General features: G+C 44.0%; 2 non-coding genes across 2 annotated transcripts; one reads left to right on the top strand and one right to left on the bottom strand.

The window, feature by feature from the left end:
- Positions 1 to 4,010: 4,010 nt before the first annotated feature.
- LOC123458080 lies at positions 4,011 to 4,126 on the top strand. Its single transcript, XR_006635380.1, has one exon. It is a non-coding gene; the product is annotated as a U5 spliceosomal RNA (small nuclear RNA).
- Positions 4,127 to 4,977: 851 nt separating this feature from the next.
- Positions 4,978 to 5,082, bottom strand: LOC123458306. The gene has a single exon (XR_006635593.1). It is a non-coding gene; the product is annotated as a U6 spliceosomal RNA (small nuclear RNA).
- Positions 5,083 to 15,487: the final 10,405 nt, after the last annotated feature.

Below are 15,487 nucleotides of genomic sequence, written 5' to 3'. Positions count from 1 at the left end.
AGGCAGAAAGAGAGAGAGTATAAGTGTACCAGTGCCTTTAGCCACTGTATATGAACTCCAGACACATGTGTCACCTTGTGTATCTGGCTTATATGGATACTGGGGAATCAAACCTGGGTCCTTTGGCTTTGCAGGCAAGTGCCTTAACCCTCAAGCCATCTTTCCAGTCTGAGACCCTGTTTCTAAAAAAAAAAAAAAAAGATCCACAAAGACAGACAAAAAGTTTAGCATATCAGCTTAACTAGCACATATGAAACCCTGGGTTTGGTCACCAGTTATGCAAAAGAAAAGGGGAAAAAAGGACATAAATCTTAAATGTACCTCTTGATGAATATGTGTGTGTGTGTGTGTGTGTGTGTGTGTGTGTATTTAAGTCCCGTTATCCTACATTTGTTTCAGTATCCTGTTTACCACAAATACTATATTCAAGGGACCTGCTTTGTGGAACTTGGGTGCTACATGCACTCCTAGTATTGTCCAGCAGGAGGCAGTGTGGTGTAGGGGAAAGTACATCGTCAGTGATCTAAGAGCAGGCTAGTCTTTGCTCTTTATTTTATGAGGCTGGGTAAGAATTTAAGCTTTGGACCCAGTTTTCCCATCTAGTGGAGACTGCACTCTACCACATGAACTGTAGTCATGATGAAGTAAGATAAGACCTTCAATAAATACTGCCCGCTTCATGCCAAACCAATTAGCAAGGTTTTAAAAATTCCTAATACTCATTTTCAGGGAAGGTACTGTGAAACAGGTGCCTTCAGCCAGCGGTGGTGGAGTATAAACCAGTACAGCCTGTCCAGAGAGGATAAAGAACCCAGGAAGAGCTAGAAAATTTTTAGTTCCAGGGCTGGAGAGATGGCTTAGTGGTTAAGCGCTTGCTTGCCTGTGAAGCGGACCCGGTTTGAGGCTCGGTTCCCCAGGACCCACATTAGCCAGATACACAATGGGGCGCACACATCTGGATTTCGTTTGCAGTGGCTGGAGAATCTGGCGCGCCCATTCTCTCTCTCCCTCCCTCTCTCTCTCTCTCCCCGTCTGTCGCTCTCAAAAAAAAAAAAAAAAAAAAAAAAAAAAAAAAAAACGGGCTGGAGAGATGGCTTAGCGGTTAAGCGCTTGCCTATGAAGCCTAAGGACCCCGGTTCGAAGCTCAGTTCCCCAGGTCCCACGTTAGCCAGATGCACAAGGGGGCGCACGCGTCTGGAGTTCGTTTACAGTGGCTGGAAGCCCTGGCACGTCCATTCTCTCTCTCTCTCTCCCTCTATCTGTCTTTCTCTCTATGTCTGTCGCTCTCAAATAAATAAATAAGTAAATAAAAAAGCAAAAAACAAAAAATTAGTTCCAAAGCTGGGTGTGGTGGCGCTTGTGAGGCTGAGGTTGGAGGAGCACCATGAGTTTGAGGCCAGCCTGAGACAGGTTAGCCTGGGCTAAAGTGAGATCCTATCTCAAAAACAAAAATCAAAACATTCCACTTTCAGAAATTTATTGTGGGGAAAAAACCCAAAATTTAAAAACAAGGATTTTCATTAGAGATTACTTAAAATAAAGAAAACCTATAACTGAAAATAATCTGATAATAAAATTATTAAATAAACCAGGCATGGTGGCGCACGCCTTTAATCCCAGCACTCAGTATGCAGAGGTAGGAGGATCACCATGAGTTCAAGGCCACCTGAGACTACATAGTGAATTCCAGGTCAGCCTGGGCTAGAGCAAGACCCAACCTCAAAACAAACAAACAAACAAACAAACGAACAAACAGGAAACAAATAAATAAAATTAATTCAGAGCCAGGGGTGGTGATACACACCTTTAATACTGGTACTTAGGAGGCTGAGGTAGGAGTATCACTGTGACTTTAAGGCCAGCCTGAGACTACATAGTGAATTCCAGGTCAGCCTGGGCTAGAATGAGACCCTACCTAAAAAAGGGGTGGGGGGGTTAGCTGGAGAGATGGCTCAGTGGTTAAGGTGCTTGCCTGAAAAGCCTAAGGACACCGGTACCCATGTAAAGCCAGATGCATTTGGAGTTTGTTTGCAGTGACTGGAGGCCCTGGTGTGCCTACTCTCCCTCTCTCTCTGTCTGTCAAATAAATAAACAAATAAAATATTTTAAAAGAAGTAAAAAGATGGGCTGGAGAGATGGCTTAGCGGTTAAGTGCTTGCCCATGAAGCCTAAGGACCTGGGTTCGAGGCTGGATTCCCCAGGACCCATGTTAGCCAGATGCACAAGGGGGTGCACGCGTATGGAGTTCGTTTGCAGTAGCTGGAGGTCCTGGCACACCCATTCTCTTTCTCTCTGTCACTCTCAAATAAATAAACAAAAATGAACAACAACAACAACAAAAAGAAGTAAAAAGAGGGCTGGAGAGATGGCTTAGTGGTTAAGCGCTTGCCTGTGAAGCCTGATTCTCCAGGTATCATGTAAGCCAGATGCATGCAGTGAGCATGCATCTGGAGTTTGTTTGCAGTGGCTAGAGGCCCTGTTGTGCCCATTTTCATTCTCTCTTTCTCTCCATCACTCTCTCTCAAATAATTAATTTTTTTTTAAAAAAAGCCAAGCATGGAGCCAGGCGTGGTAAGACATGCCTGTAATCCCAGCATTTGGGAGGCAGAGGTAGGAGGATCACTGTGAGTTCGAGGCCACCCTGAGACTACATAATGAATTCCAGGACAGCCTGGCCTAGGGTAAAACCCTACCTCAAAAAACCAAAAATAAATAAATAAAAAATTAAAAAAATAAAAGAAATTCTTAAAAAGAGAGAGAGAGAGGGCTGGAGAAAATGGCTTAGCGGTTAAGCGCTTGCCTGTGAAGCCTAAGGACCCTGGTTCGAGGCTCAGTTCCCCAGGTCCCACGTTAGCCAGATGCACAAGGGGGGCGCACGCGTCTGGAGTTCGTTTGCAGCGGCTGGAAGCCCTGGCACGCCCATTCTCTCTCTCTCCCTCTATCTGTCTTTCTCTCTGTGTCTGTCACTCTCAAATAAATAAATAAAATAAAATTAAATTAAAATTAAAGAGAGAGAGAGAGAGAGAGAGAGAGAGAAGTAAACAAGAAACCCAAGAAATGAATTTAAAAAATGTCACCCTCATCTAAATAAATAATTCAGTGCCCTAAAATTATTTCATGACCCTGATTTAAAAGAAGAAAAAGAACCAGGCATGGCGATACATGCCTTTAATCTCAGCACTCGAGGGAGAGGTAGGAGGATCGTCGTGAGTTGCAGACCACAAGGTGAATTTCCTGTCAGCATGAACTAGAGTGACACCGTACCTCAAAAAACCAAAGAACAGGGCTGGAGAGATGGCTTAGCGGTTAAGCGCTTGCCTGTGAAGCCTAAGGACCCCGGTTCGAGGCTCGGTTCCCCAGGTCCCACGTTAGCCAGATGCACAAGGGGGCGCACGCGTCTGGAGTTCGTTTGCAGTGGCTGGAAGCCCTGGCGCGCCCATTCTCTCTCTCTCCCTCTATCTGTCTTTCTCTCTGTGTCTGTCGCTCTCAAATAAATTAAAAAAAAAAAATTCAAAAAAAAAACCAAAAAACAAAAAACCAAAGAACAAAACAAACAAACAAAAAAAAGTGGCCTGGAGAGATGGTTTAGCGGTTAAGGTGCTTGCCAGCAAAGCCAAAGGACTCAGATTTGACTTCCCAGGACCCATGTAAGCCAGATGCACACGGTGGCGCATGCATCTGGAGTTCGTTTGCAATGGCTGGAGGCGCTGGCGAGCCCATTTAAAAAAAAAGAAAAAGAAAAAGAAAAAAAGAAAAGGCTGAGGCTGGCGATTTGGCTTATGTACATACCCACAATGCACTGCTTAAATGTCATTACCCGGATTAAAGCTGGTAGACTGTTTTTTCGTCTTTGCGATTCCTTTCTTGGAAAATGAACGACATTAGAGAGTTATGTGAGCTAAAAGCAGAAGTTCTGAGCTGTTTTTTTTTTTTTTTTTTTTTGTAGTTTGTTACCACTAGCGTTGTAGGAGTTGCAGCGAACTGAGAAGCGTTTGTGCAAAGGTGAACGTATACTCTGGTTTCTCTTCAAATCGAATAAATCTTTCGCCTTTTACTAAAGATTTCCGTGGAGAGAAACAGTTTTGAGTTACAACTCAATTTTTTGAGGCCTTGTGTTGGCAAGGCTAATAATTCTGTTTAAAGTAAGATTTGGGGGTGCTGTGCAAGTTCTGGAAGGAGAGAATTGTGGTGGTAGGTTGTTAGAGAGATGGTTTAGCTGTAATGGTGTTTAGCCAAAGGAGCTAGGTTCCACTCCCCCGTCCCCCGTTAATCCCATGGAAAAAACTAAACCAGGTTAAGACAAAAAACAGTGGTAGGGTTTACTTAGGTCACACCGACCTTTCTTTCTCTGTCAGTTAGTGTAAGTGGATCATGTAATAACCAGCAGCCTCATGTGGTTACTGGAAAAATCCCAGTGTGAGGGGGAGAGATGTCTCTCAGTAAGCTCACCGACACCTCCAAAAACCTACAAATTGCCTACCACCCTGCGTCCCAGGAAGCTGACAGATCAAGCTGGAAGTGAGCTGGAAGCTCCCTGCCTGCAGTCCAGCTGCCGAGGGGGAAAGCCAACAGACTCAACCAACCAGCAGCTGGCCCTGGGAGCTACACAACGGGCCAGCCAGGTGACATGTGCCCCCTGGAGTGCTAGTGGCACGACTGTCATGAAGGTAACCAACTGCTGTCTCAGTGGATTTGAGGCCAGCTCTATGGGAAGGAATTCTAGTTGTCATTGTGGCTGGCAAGGTCACAGTCCCTAGTGAGGGCTGAGTACTCAGCACTAAATGAGACATCTGTATCACTGCCTCCCAGGCTGAGGGAGCACTGGGGAGGAGTGGGGAAAAACAGGTCAGTGCAGAAGAGAGACTAGTTGGAAAAAAGAAGGGACCAAGGATGGCACATATGTCTTCAAGCTGATGAGAAAAAAGGGAAGAAAGGAAGGAAGGAAGGAAGGAAGGAAGGGAAAATAAAAAAAAAAATAAAAATATGAGGTGCTTCATGAATTTGTGTGTAATCCTAAACAGGGGCATGCTACTTTTCTCTGTATCATTCCAATTTTAGTATGTGTGCCACCAAAGTGAGTACAATATAAAATGCTTTTTGAGGGACTGGAGAGATGGCTCAGCAGTTAAGGTACTTGTCTGCAAAGCCTAAGGACCCAGGTTCACTTCCCCAGAACCCACATAAACCAGATGTGTATGGTGGTACATACGTCTGGAGATTTTTTTTATTTTTTGCAGTGGCTAGAAGCCCTGGCATGCCCATTCTCTCTCCATCACCCACCCCACCCCACCCCATCTCAAATAAATAAATAAATGGGGCGTGGTGGCACATGCCTTTAATCCCAGCACTTGGGAGGCAGAGGTAGGTGGATTGCCATGAATTTGAGGCCACCCTGAGAGTGAATTCCAGGTCAGTCTGAGCTAGAGTGACACCCTACCTCAAACAAACAAACAAAAACAAAACAAACAAACAAAACAAGAATTTAAAACAGTTTTTGAGCCAGGGTTATTGATGCATGCCTGTAATCTCAGCTACTCAGGAAAGAGGCAAGAGGATCTCAAGTGCTAGGCCTGTCTGGGCTACAAAGCCAGTTGAAGCCTAACCTGAGTAACATATCAAGACCCTTTCTGTCTTCCTCTAACTTATATAAAATGCATAAGTTGCCAGGCATGGTGGCACACATCTATAATCCCAGCACTTGGGAGGCAGAAGTAGGAGGATTGTTGTTAGTTCAAGGCTAGCCTGAGAATACATAGTGGATTCCAGATCAGCCTGGGCCAGACCTTACCTCAATAAACAAAACAAAACAAAACAAACAAACAAACAAACAAAAAGAAGCTGGGCATGAGGGTGCATGCCTTGCTTGGTAAGTGGTAAAGCCCTGTGATAGGGTTTTATCACTAACTCAGGTAAAACCATTTCCCACTCTCAACTATATTCCCCCTCATTCTCCTATCCCCTCCGACCTCCAGTATAGAGGCTCTTCACTATTTGACCCTTCTGCTCATGCAACACTTCAGACAACATCAAGGAAAGGCCTGGACACAGTCTAGGCACCCTAGACTGTTGTCTTCCTAGACCCCAGGGGTCCTCAGGCTCTCCTGCCTCCAACTCTTTGCTTCTCAGAGGGTGGAGACTGGGGACACCTTTTCCCTGCTGCTGTGATCTCTATTTTGGCTCCATTTTGGTCGTGATTGATGACTTGCTACCAGAATAAAGCCTGTGCCTTGCTGAGTCACAAAATGGACTCCAAGCTCTCCATTCCCAAGGACACTCCTTAGGGTTACCTAAAATCAAACTTAAAATCACTGGGCCTGACAGATCTCAAGACCTTTTTTTTTCCCCCTAGGTAGGATTTCACTGTAGCCCAGGTTGACCTGGAATTCATAGTCTCAGGGTGGCCTTGAACTCACGGCGATCTTCCTACCTCTGCCTCCCGAGTGCTGGGATTAAAGGCGTGCGCCACCACGCCCGGCTCTCTAAGGCCTCCCTCTGACCCTGGCTTCTCACTCAGGTCTGGCCCCAATACTTGTTAGGTAATGATCATATTTGGCTTGAATTCAGAACTTTCCATTTGTGAGTCCTTACTAACTTGGACAATTTCACAAGATGAAATGGCAAATGATCTGAAGTTCCATACATCCAAACTTTCCTTTATTTGTGTGTACATTCTTCTCTCTGTCAAGATCGCTCCCCTCACCAAATCCTGCTGTCACGACACTCCCTCCCTCCTTCCTCTGTGCTAGCCAGTGCTCCTTCACCCCATCCACCTTTTCGGATTTTGATCATGGCAGCGAGCCTCCTCCTTACCCATCCCCTCAAACCCCAGCCTCTTCAGAACCCATGCCTTAGCCGGCCGTGGTGACGCAAACCTTTAATCCCAACACTCGGGAGGCAGAGGTAGAATGAAGTCCATGAGTTCAAGACCCCCTGAGATTACAAAGTGAATTCCAGGTTAGCCTGGGTTAGAGCAAGACCCTACTTTAAAAAAAAAAAAAAAAGAAAGAAAAAGAAAAGGAATGCATTTGGTGCTCTATTTACAAGCCCTGCCTTACAGCTTTGTGATGTAGGGATTCAGTGACTAAACCAGGCCAGGAACATGCCTTTAATCTCAGCACCTCAGAGGCAGAGGTAGGTGGATCACTATGAGTTCGAGGACACCCTGAGATTACATAGTGAATTCTAGGTTAGCCTGGGCCACAGTGAGACCCTACCTTGAAAAACCAAACCAAACAAACAAATTGAGGGCTGGAGAGATGGCTGAGTGGTTAAGGTGCTTGCTTGAGAAGCCTAAGGACTCAGGTTCCATGCCCCCGTACTCATGTAAGCCAGATGCACATGGTGGTGCATGCATCTGGAGTTCATTTGCAGGAGCTGAAGGCCCTGGCATACCCATTTTCTCTCTCTCTAATAAGGAAAGAAAGAAAAAAAAAAATTTAAAGTAGCTGGGAGTAGTGATTCATGACTTTAATCCCAGTACTCAGGAGGTAGAGGTAGGAGAATTAATGTGAGTTCAAGGCCAACCTGGGATTACAGAGTGAGTCTGGGTCAGCCTGGGCTAAAGTGATCCTACCTCAAAAAAAAAAAAACTTTAATTTGTGAAGGGGCAGGTGAGGAGGGAGGGAATTATTATAGTTTATTGTGTATAATTATGGGAGTTGTCAATAATAAAAAATAAAATAAAAATTTATAAAAACTTTTAAAAGTACAAATTGTTTGGCAGTATATATGAAAACAAAATTCACAATTTGGGCTGGACAAATGACTCAGTGGTTAAGACACTCACCTGCAAAGTCTAAGGACCTGGGTTCGATTTCCCAGTACCCACTTAAAGTCAAATGCACAAGGGCTGGAGAGATGGCTTAGCGGTTAAGCGCTTGCCTGTGAAGCCTAAGGACCCTGGTTCGAGGCTCCATTCCCCAGGACCCACGTTAGCCAGATGCACAAGGGGGCGCACACATCTGGAGTTCGTTTGCAATGGCTGGAGGCCCTGGCATGCCCATTCTGTCTCCCTCTCTCTCTCTTTCTCTGTGCCTTTCTCTCTCTGTCTGTCGTTCTCAAATAAAAATAAACAAAATTAAAAAAAAAAAGTCAAATGCACAAGATGATGCATGCGTCTGGAGTTTGTTTGCAGTGGCTGGAGGCCCTAGTGTACCCATTCTTTCTCTGCCTCTTTCTTTCTCTCACTGCTTCTTAAATTAATAAATAAGATATATTATTATTTAAATTTTTTTGTTTATTTTTATTTATTTATTTGAGAGCAACAGATAGAGAGAAAGTGGCAGATAGAAAGAATGGGCGTGCCGGATGCGTTCACCCTCTTGTGCCTCTGACTAATGTGGGTTATGGGGAATCAAGCCTCAAGCCTGGGTCATTAGGCTTCACATGCAGGCGCTTAACTGCTAAGCTATCTCTCCAGCCCCAATATGTATTTTTTAAATATTTACAATTTATTTTTGAGCAGGGGGAGTATTTCAGGTTGGCCTTGAACTTTCTGTATAGCCAAAGATAACCTTGAAGTCTTTTTTTTTTTTTTACTGTCATAAATAAAGTTTTTTTAAATTTTTTTTTATTTAGGACTCAAAAACCTTTCCGTCATAGCAATTCTTGTCAAATTCTATGGGGATGGTAACTGAAATAAAGTAAGGAGAGTATGTATAATATATATTTATGTATATATATATATATATATATAATATATATAATGCCATTTTTCCATTTCCATAAAATGTAAGCAAGGCTTCTCAAAAACACTGAAACATTCAAAATCAAAACCCTCATTCAGACCTTCACATTCCAAAGGAAAAATAATAACAGTGTGAAAGCCCATTGTAACGTCATTGTTTATGACCTGGCCCTCTGTGTTACATATTGGAACAATACAAGTTATGTTTTAACATGCTATGCCCAAAACTGTAACAAAGAATAGCATTCATAACTTATCTTTAAAACATATGGATAGGTGATTTTCATTTTAGTCAACAATTTTCAGCTTTTATGAAAGATAAGTTGGCATACAAATTTCAATGGTGAGATCTTAGGAATACTCTTTAACTTTACCAGTGTAACTTATGAACAGTCAATCAATATTCTGTGTATCAATGTTTAAATATAAATGTGTAAATCCTAAGAGCTTCATTAAAAATTTAAAAACTTTATTGGTTGAATGAAACTAATGAGGGATGGAAAACATATCAACATTATTTACTAGGAATATTTTGATGAAGTTCTGCCTAATCTATTTACAGTCAAACTCTACAAATGCTGCTCTAAACCTTGAACTCTTGATTCTCCTGCCTGCAACTCCTGGGTGTTGGGATTACAGGTGTGTATCACTGTGGTGGTTTGATTCAGGTGTCCTCCATAAATTTAGGTGTTCCGAATGCTAGGTTCCTAGCTGATGGAGATTTGGCAATTAACGTCTCCTGGAGGCAGTGTATTGTTGGGGAAGGGCTTATGAGTGTTATAGGCAGTGTCCCCTTGCCAGTGTTTGGCACACTGTCCTGTTGCTATGGTCCACCTGCGGTGTCTTTGCCTTCATTAACAAGTCAAAATGCAAGTCTTCGTGAAAAACGCTGACCGGCAAGACCATCACTCTGGAGGCGGAGCCCAGCGCCACCATCGGTTACGCGAAGGCCAAGATCCAGAATAAGGAAGGCATCATCCCAGACCAGCAGCGTCTCATCTTTGCGGGCAGGCAGCCAGAAGATGGTCACACTCTTTCTGATTACAACATCCAGGAGTCCACCCTGCACCTGGTCCTGTGTTTTAGGAGTGGCTGTCAATTCTCTAGTCTATTCTCAGTGGTCATGGATGGCATCACTCTGCAGTAGCCATTTACCCCAACTTCAGTTTGGAACTTAACAATAGCTGAATCTGTGTTCAAAATGTTAATAAAGGTTTTGTTGCATGGAGAAAAAAAAGAGGGCTAGAGAGATGGCTCAGCTGTTAAGGCGCATACCTGCGAAGCCTAGGGACCCAGGTTTGATTTTCCAGGTCTCATGTAAGCCAGATACACATGGTGGCCCATGTGTCTGGAGTTTGTTTGCAGTGGCTAGAGGCTCTGATGCACCCATTCTCTCTCTCTCTCTCCCTCTGTGTTTCTAATAAATAAAAATAAATTATTGGAGCTGGAGAGATGGCTTAGTGGTTAAGGTGTTTGCCTGAAAAGCCAGCTGCACAAGGTGGTGCATGTGTCTGGAATTCGTTTGCAGTGGCTGGAGGCCCTGGTATGCCCATTCTCTCACTCTCTCTGCCTCTTTCTTGCTCTCTCAAATGAATAAATAAATAAATATTTAAAAAAAAATCTTTAAGAAGAAAAAGAGAGAGAAAAAAAGAGCTGGGTGTGGTGGCACATGTCTTTAATCCCAGCATTCAGGAGGCAGAGGTAGGAGGATCGCCATAAATTTGAGGTCACCCTGAGACTCCATAGTGAATTCCACGTCAGCCTGAGCTAGAGTGACACCCTACCCTGGAAAACCAACCAACCAACCAACCAACCAACCAAACAAACAAACAAATGACGCAAGCCGGGCGTGGTGGTGCACACCTTTAATCGCAGCACTTGGGAGGCAGAGGTAGGAAGATCGCTGAGTTCGAGGCCACCCTGAGACTACATAGTGAATTCCAGGTCAGCCTGAGCTAGAGTGAGACCCTACCTGGAAACAAACAAACAAAAAACAAACAAACAACAAAAAACCAAACACAACACAATAACAAAACTTCTTAGCTAAAATTAGAATGACAAGTGAAATTGGTGTAGGGAAGGGTTAAAGTTTAGGCTAAGGGACTTTTTTACTTTGAAAAACCATCACAAACATTCCACAGAACCTGAGAGCCTGTGAGACTAGATTTCCAGCAGAGGGCAGCAGTGATTCTCACACGTCTCTGACGTCAGTGCCAAATCGCGGATTAGTGTCCACAGGTTTCCATTTCCAGGCCCAAATAGTGTCCTTGGATCACGGAATCACGAAGCAAACAAGAGACGCCCACCGCAGAAAGCTTTAAGTGCTGTAGGAATGTCTATACGCCTCTTTCAGTAACTGTGTTAGAAACCTTTCCCTTTTCTGAAGTTCAGTTTTCTCATCTGATAAATTCCCTGGTTTTGATGAAATCACTTAAAAAGTTCTCTTCCCACCTGTAAAAAATAAGGCTTTACAAATAAAAATCGGTATCAGGAAGAAACAGGCCCTGGTGGCCTAAAGATATTGTCTTATCAAATAATCTGCTTTATAACCCTTAGCTGACCAGGATGGATTATTACTATTTATCTTTAGTCTGGATCAAAGAATATTTTTTGGGGGAGAGAGAGGAAATATTGGTATTTATTCAACTCACTGATGAAGAAAAAAAACTCTCTTACTCTATAAATGTTTAGCATGTGGTTAAAGGGTTGTAGATGGGGTGTTCAGAAGCCACACATAGGCATCCAAAAGAATCTTCATTAACCTGGCCAAATTAAACATTAGGCAGTTGTAGAGAAATAAACACAAGTTAACATTTAACCACAAATATCTGTTCTTACTGCTTTCTCCTTCTCAACAGAGGAGGAACCTGAGAGGGTGAACGAGAGCTCTAGCAAGATTCAGGGCTCTTTGGAGAATATACCAGAGACAGAGAAAGACAGAGAGAGAGAGAGAGAGAGAGAGAGAGAGAGAGAGAGAGAGAGAGAGAGAGAGAGAGAGAGAGGGAGGGAGGGAGAGGGAGGGAGAGGGAGGAGGGAGGGAGAGAGAGAGAGAGAGATAAAGAAAGAGAAAGAAAGAAAAAGAGGCAGATAGAGAGAATGGGCCCGACAGGGCCTCTAGCCACTGTAAATGAACTCCAGACACATGTGCTACTGTGTGTATCTGGTTTGTGTGGGTCCTGGGGAATCAAACCTGGATCCTTTGGCTTTGCAGGCAAGTGCCTTAGCCACTAAGCCATCTCTCCAGTTCCCCTGTACCTACTTTATTTATTTATTGTTTTAAATCTTTTTTTTTTTTTTCGAGATAGGGTTTTACTCTATCTCAGATTGACCTGGAATTTACTATGTAATCTCAGGGTGGCCTTGAACTCACAGTGATCCTCCTACCCATGCCTCCCAAGTGCTGGGATTAAAGGCGTGAGCCACCATGCCCTGCTCCCCATATCTACTTTAGAAAACATACTCTAGGGTACTGGAGAGATGGCTTAGTGGTTGAGGCACTTGCCTGCAAAGTCAGAAGACTCAGGTTCAATTCCCCAGGACACATGTAAGCCAGATGCACAAGGAGGCACATACATCTGGAGTTCATTTGCAGTGGCTGGAGGCCCTGGCACGTCCATTCTTTCTCTCTCTCCCTCTCTATCTGCATCTCTCTCAAATAAGTATAAAATATTAAAAAAAGGAAACATACTCTATCTATCTATCTATCTATCTATCTATCTATCTATCTATCTTACATGTAACACATGTGCAGAATATGAGTCAAACTTTTCCAGCATATATATGTGTGGTGTGCATGTGTATATGTGTTTTGCATATAGGTGCAGATGCATGTGTGAGAAGGACATACATCAACCTTGACTGTTTTCCTCAATGGTTCTCCACCTTATTTTTTCTTTTCAAGATAAGGTCTCTCTCTGTCTGCCTCTTTCTCGCTCTGACCTGGAATTCTGGAATTCACTATGTAGTCTCAGGGTGGCTTGAACTCATGGCAATCCTCCTACTTCTGCTTCCTGAGTGCTGGGATTAAAGGTGTGTGCCACCACACCTGGCTCCACTTTATGTTGTTGTTTTTTTTTTTTAATTTTTATTTATTTATTTATTTGAGAGCGACAGACACAGAGAGAAAGACAGATAGAGGGAGAGAGAGAGAACGGGCGCGCCAGGGCTTCCAGCCTCTGCAAACGAACTCCAGACGCGTGCGCCCCCTTGTGCATCTGGCTAACGTGGGACCTGGGGAACCGAGCCTCGAACCGGGGTCCTTAGGCTTCACAGGCAAGCGCTTAACCGCTAAGCCATCTCTCCAGCCCTCCACTTTATGTTTTGAAACAGCATTTCTCACTGAACTCGGAGTTCACCAGTTTGGCTAGATTAGCTAGCCAGCGGGCCCAAGGACATCCCCTGTGTCTACCTCTTCAGCAGTGGGATTATAGGTATGTGCTGCTGTACCCGGCTTTGACAAGGGCGTTGGAGACCTGAACTCTGGTCCTCAGGCTCATGTTTCACACACTTTACCACCGAGCCACCACCCTGGCCCCGGTTGTCTTCATGTTCCAATTGTAGTGCTTGTTTTTGTTTTTGTTTTGAGGTAGGGTCTCACTTTAGTCCAGGCTGTCCTGGAATTTACTATGTCGTCTCAGGGTGGCCTCGAACTCCTGCCTCTGACTCCCAAGTGCTGGGGTTAAAGGCGTGCGCCACCATGCCTGGCTCTAGTGCTCTTTTTAAATTTTTTTTTTCAAAATATATTTTATTTATTTATTTGAGAGAGAGGGGGAGAGAGAGAAAGGGAGATAAAGAGGCAGATAGAGAGAATGGGCATGCCAGGGCCTCTAGCCACTGCTAATGAACTCCAGACGCATGTGTCCCCTTGTGCGTCTGGCTTATGTGTGTCTTGGGGAATCGAACTGGGTTCCTTAGGCTTTTCAGGCAAATGCCTTAACTGCTAAGCCATTTCTCCAGCCCCTCTTTTTTTTTTTTAATGAATGTGAAGCAGACTTGTATTTTTTAAAAATTTTTGGTTAATTTTATTTATTTGAGAGCAACAGACAGAGAGAGAAAGGCAGATAAATAGATAGAGAGAGAGAGAGAGAGAGAGTGAGAATGGGTGTGCCAGGGTCTCCAGCCACTGCAAACAAACTCCAGATGTGTGAGCCCTCTTATACATCTGGCTTATGTGGGTCCTGGGGAATTGAACCTCGAACCGGGCTTCTTAGGCTTCACAGGCAAGTGCTTAACCACTAAGCCATCTCTCCAACCCCCCTTCTTTTTTTTAATAGATGACCATAAATATCAAACTTTTTCTTTTTTAAAAAAATATTTTATTTATTTATTGGAGAGAGGCAGAGAGAGAGAATGGGAATGCTAGGGCCTCCAGCCACTGCAAATGAACTCATCTGGCTCACATGGGTACTGGGGAAAAGAACCTGGGCTCTTAGGCTTCTCAGGCAATGCCCTAACCACTAAACCATCCCTCCAGCACTCTTTTCCTTTTATTTTGGTGGTGGTGGTGGTGGGAATTGAACCCAAGGCCTACTTATGCTAGGAAAGCATTCTGTCATTGACTTGTATTTCTGGCCTTTTAAATTATTTTGGAGACAGCATCTCAGGCTGGCCACAGCCTCAGTATATAGCTGAACTTTTGATTCTCCTGCATTTACCTCCTGAGTGTTGGGGTTACAGCGCAGCCACACGGTTTATGCAGTGTTGGGGATCAAACAGGCTTTGTATATGCTGGCAGGTGCTGAACCCACTGGACCACAGCCCCTGTACTATGTTTTATTTATTTATTTAATATTTATTTACTGGAAAGAAAAAGAGAGAGAGAGAGAGAATGAGAATGAATGAGCCTACCAGAGCCTCCAGCCATTACAAATGAACCCCAGCTGCATGTGCCACCTTGTGAGTCTGGTTTATGTGTATACTGGGGAATTGAACATGGGTTTTTAAGTTTTGCAGGCAAGTGCCTTAACCATTAAGCCATCTCTCCTGCCCTGCTTTCTATGTTGGACACAGGCTTTCAGTAAGTTGCTCAGGCTTTCCTTGAACTCACCCTGGAGTCGAGACAGACCTTGAACTTGCCCTCTTCCTGCCTTAACCTCTTGAGCAGCTGGGATTACAGACCTGTACTATTAGGACTAGGGGTGTGTGTGTGTGTGTGTGTGTGTGTGTGTGTGTGTGTTTTGAGGCAGGGACTCACACTATAGTCCAGGCTGCTCTGGAACTCACTATGTAGCACAGGTTGGCCTCAAACTCATGGTGATTCTCCTGACTCAGTCTCCTGAGTGCCAGGATGACAGGTATTAGCCAGCCCTATTTTTTTCATTTGACTGTAATGGAATATCTCCAGGAAAGAATGATGCTGTAAAGTTTGGGCCCCAGACCCCACACTCAGGAACTTGGGCTAGGTCCTAGGGAAGGAGGCCCTAAAATGGATCTCAGGATGGCAAAATCAAGATAGGCATAGAATCACCCGGAACATTCATTAGAGACTATCCAGGGCCCACTGTTAGGTTTTCATTTTGCTCCTAAGTGAATTTCCTTACATACTATAGCAATATTTTAAGAAACCTTTACTCATAAGGATGGGTTTGAGTGATCTGATTCTTCAACTAATTCCTTTTGCCATCAGTTATTTATTGTTTTCTTCCAAACACTGACTCACCACTTTCATCCTCAGTCAAGGACATTGCTTTGAAATGCTACAGTGTCAGTGCCCTTTGGCTTCTGAATCTTGGCATGAGGGCGTGTGAATTCTTTCATTTGAAACCCTCTGTCTTCTCTGCCAGCCATACACAAGTGAACACT

Source organism: Jaculus jaculus, chromosome 1, assembly GCF_020740685.1.
Source record: "Jaculus jaculus isolate mJacJac1 chromosome 1, mJacJac1.mat.Y.cur, whole genome shotgun sequence".
Classification (NCBI taxonomy): domain Eukaryota; kingdom Metazoa; phylum Chordata; class Mammalia; order Rodentia; family Dipodidae; genus Jaculus; species Jaculus jaculus.
This window is presented reverse-complemented; position numbering and strand designations above follow the sequence as displayed.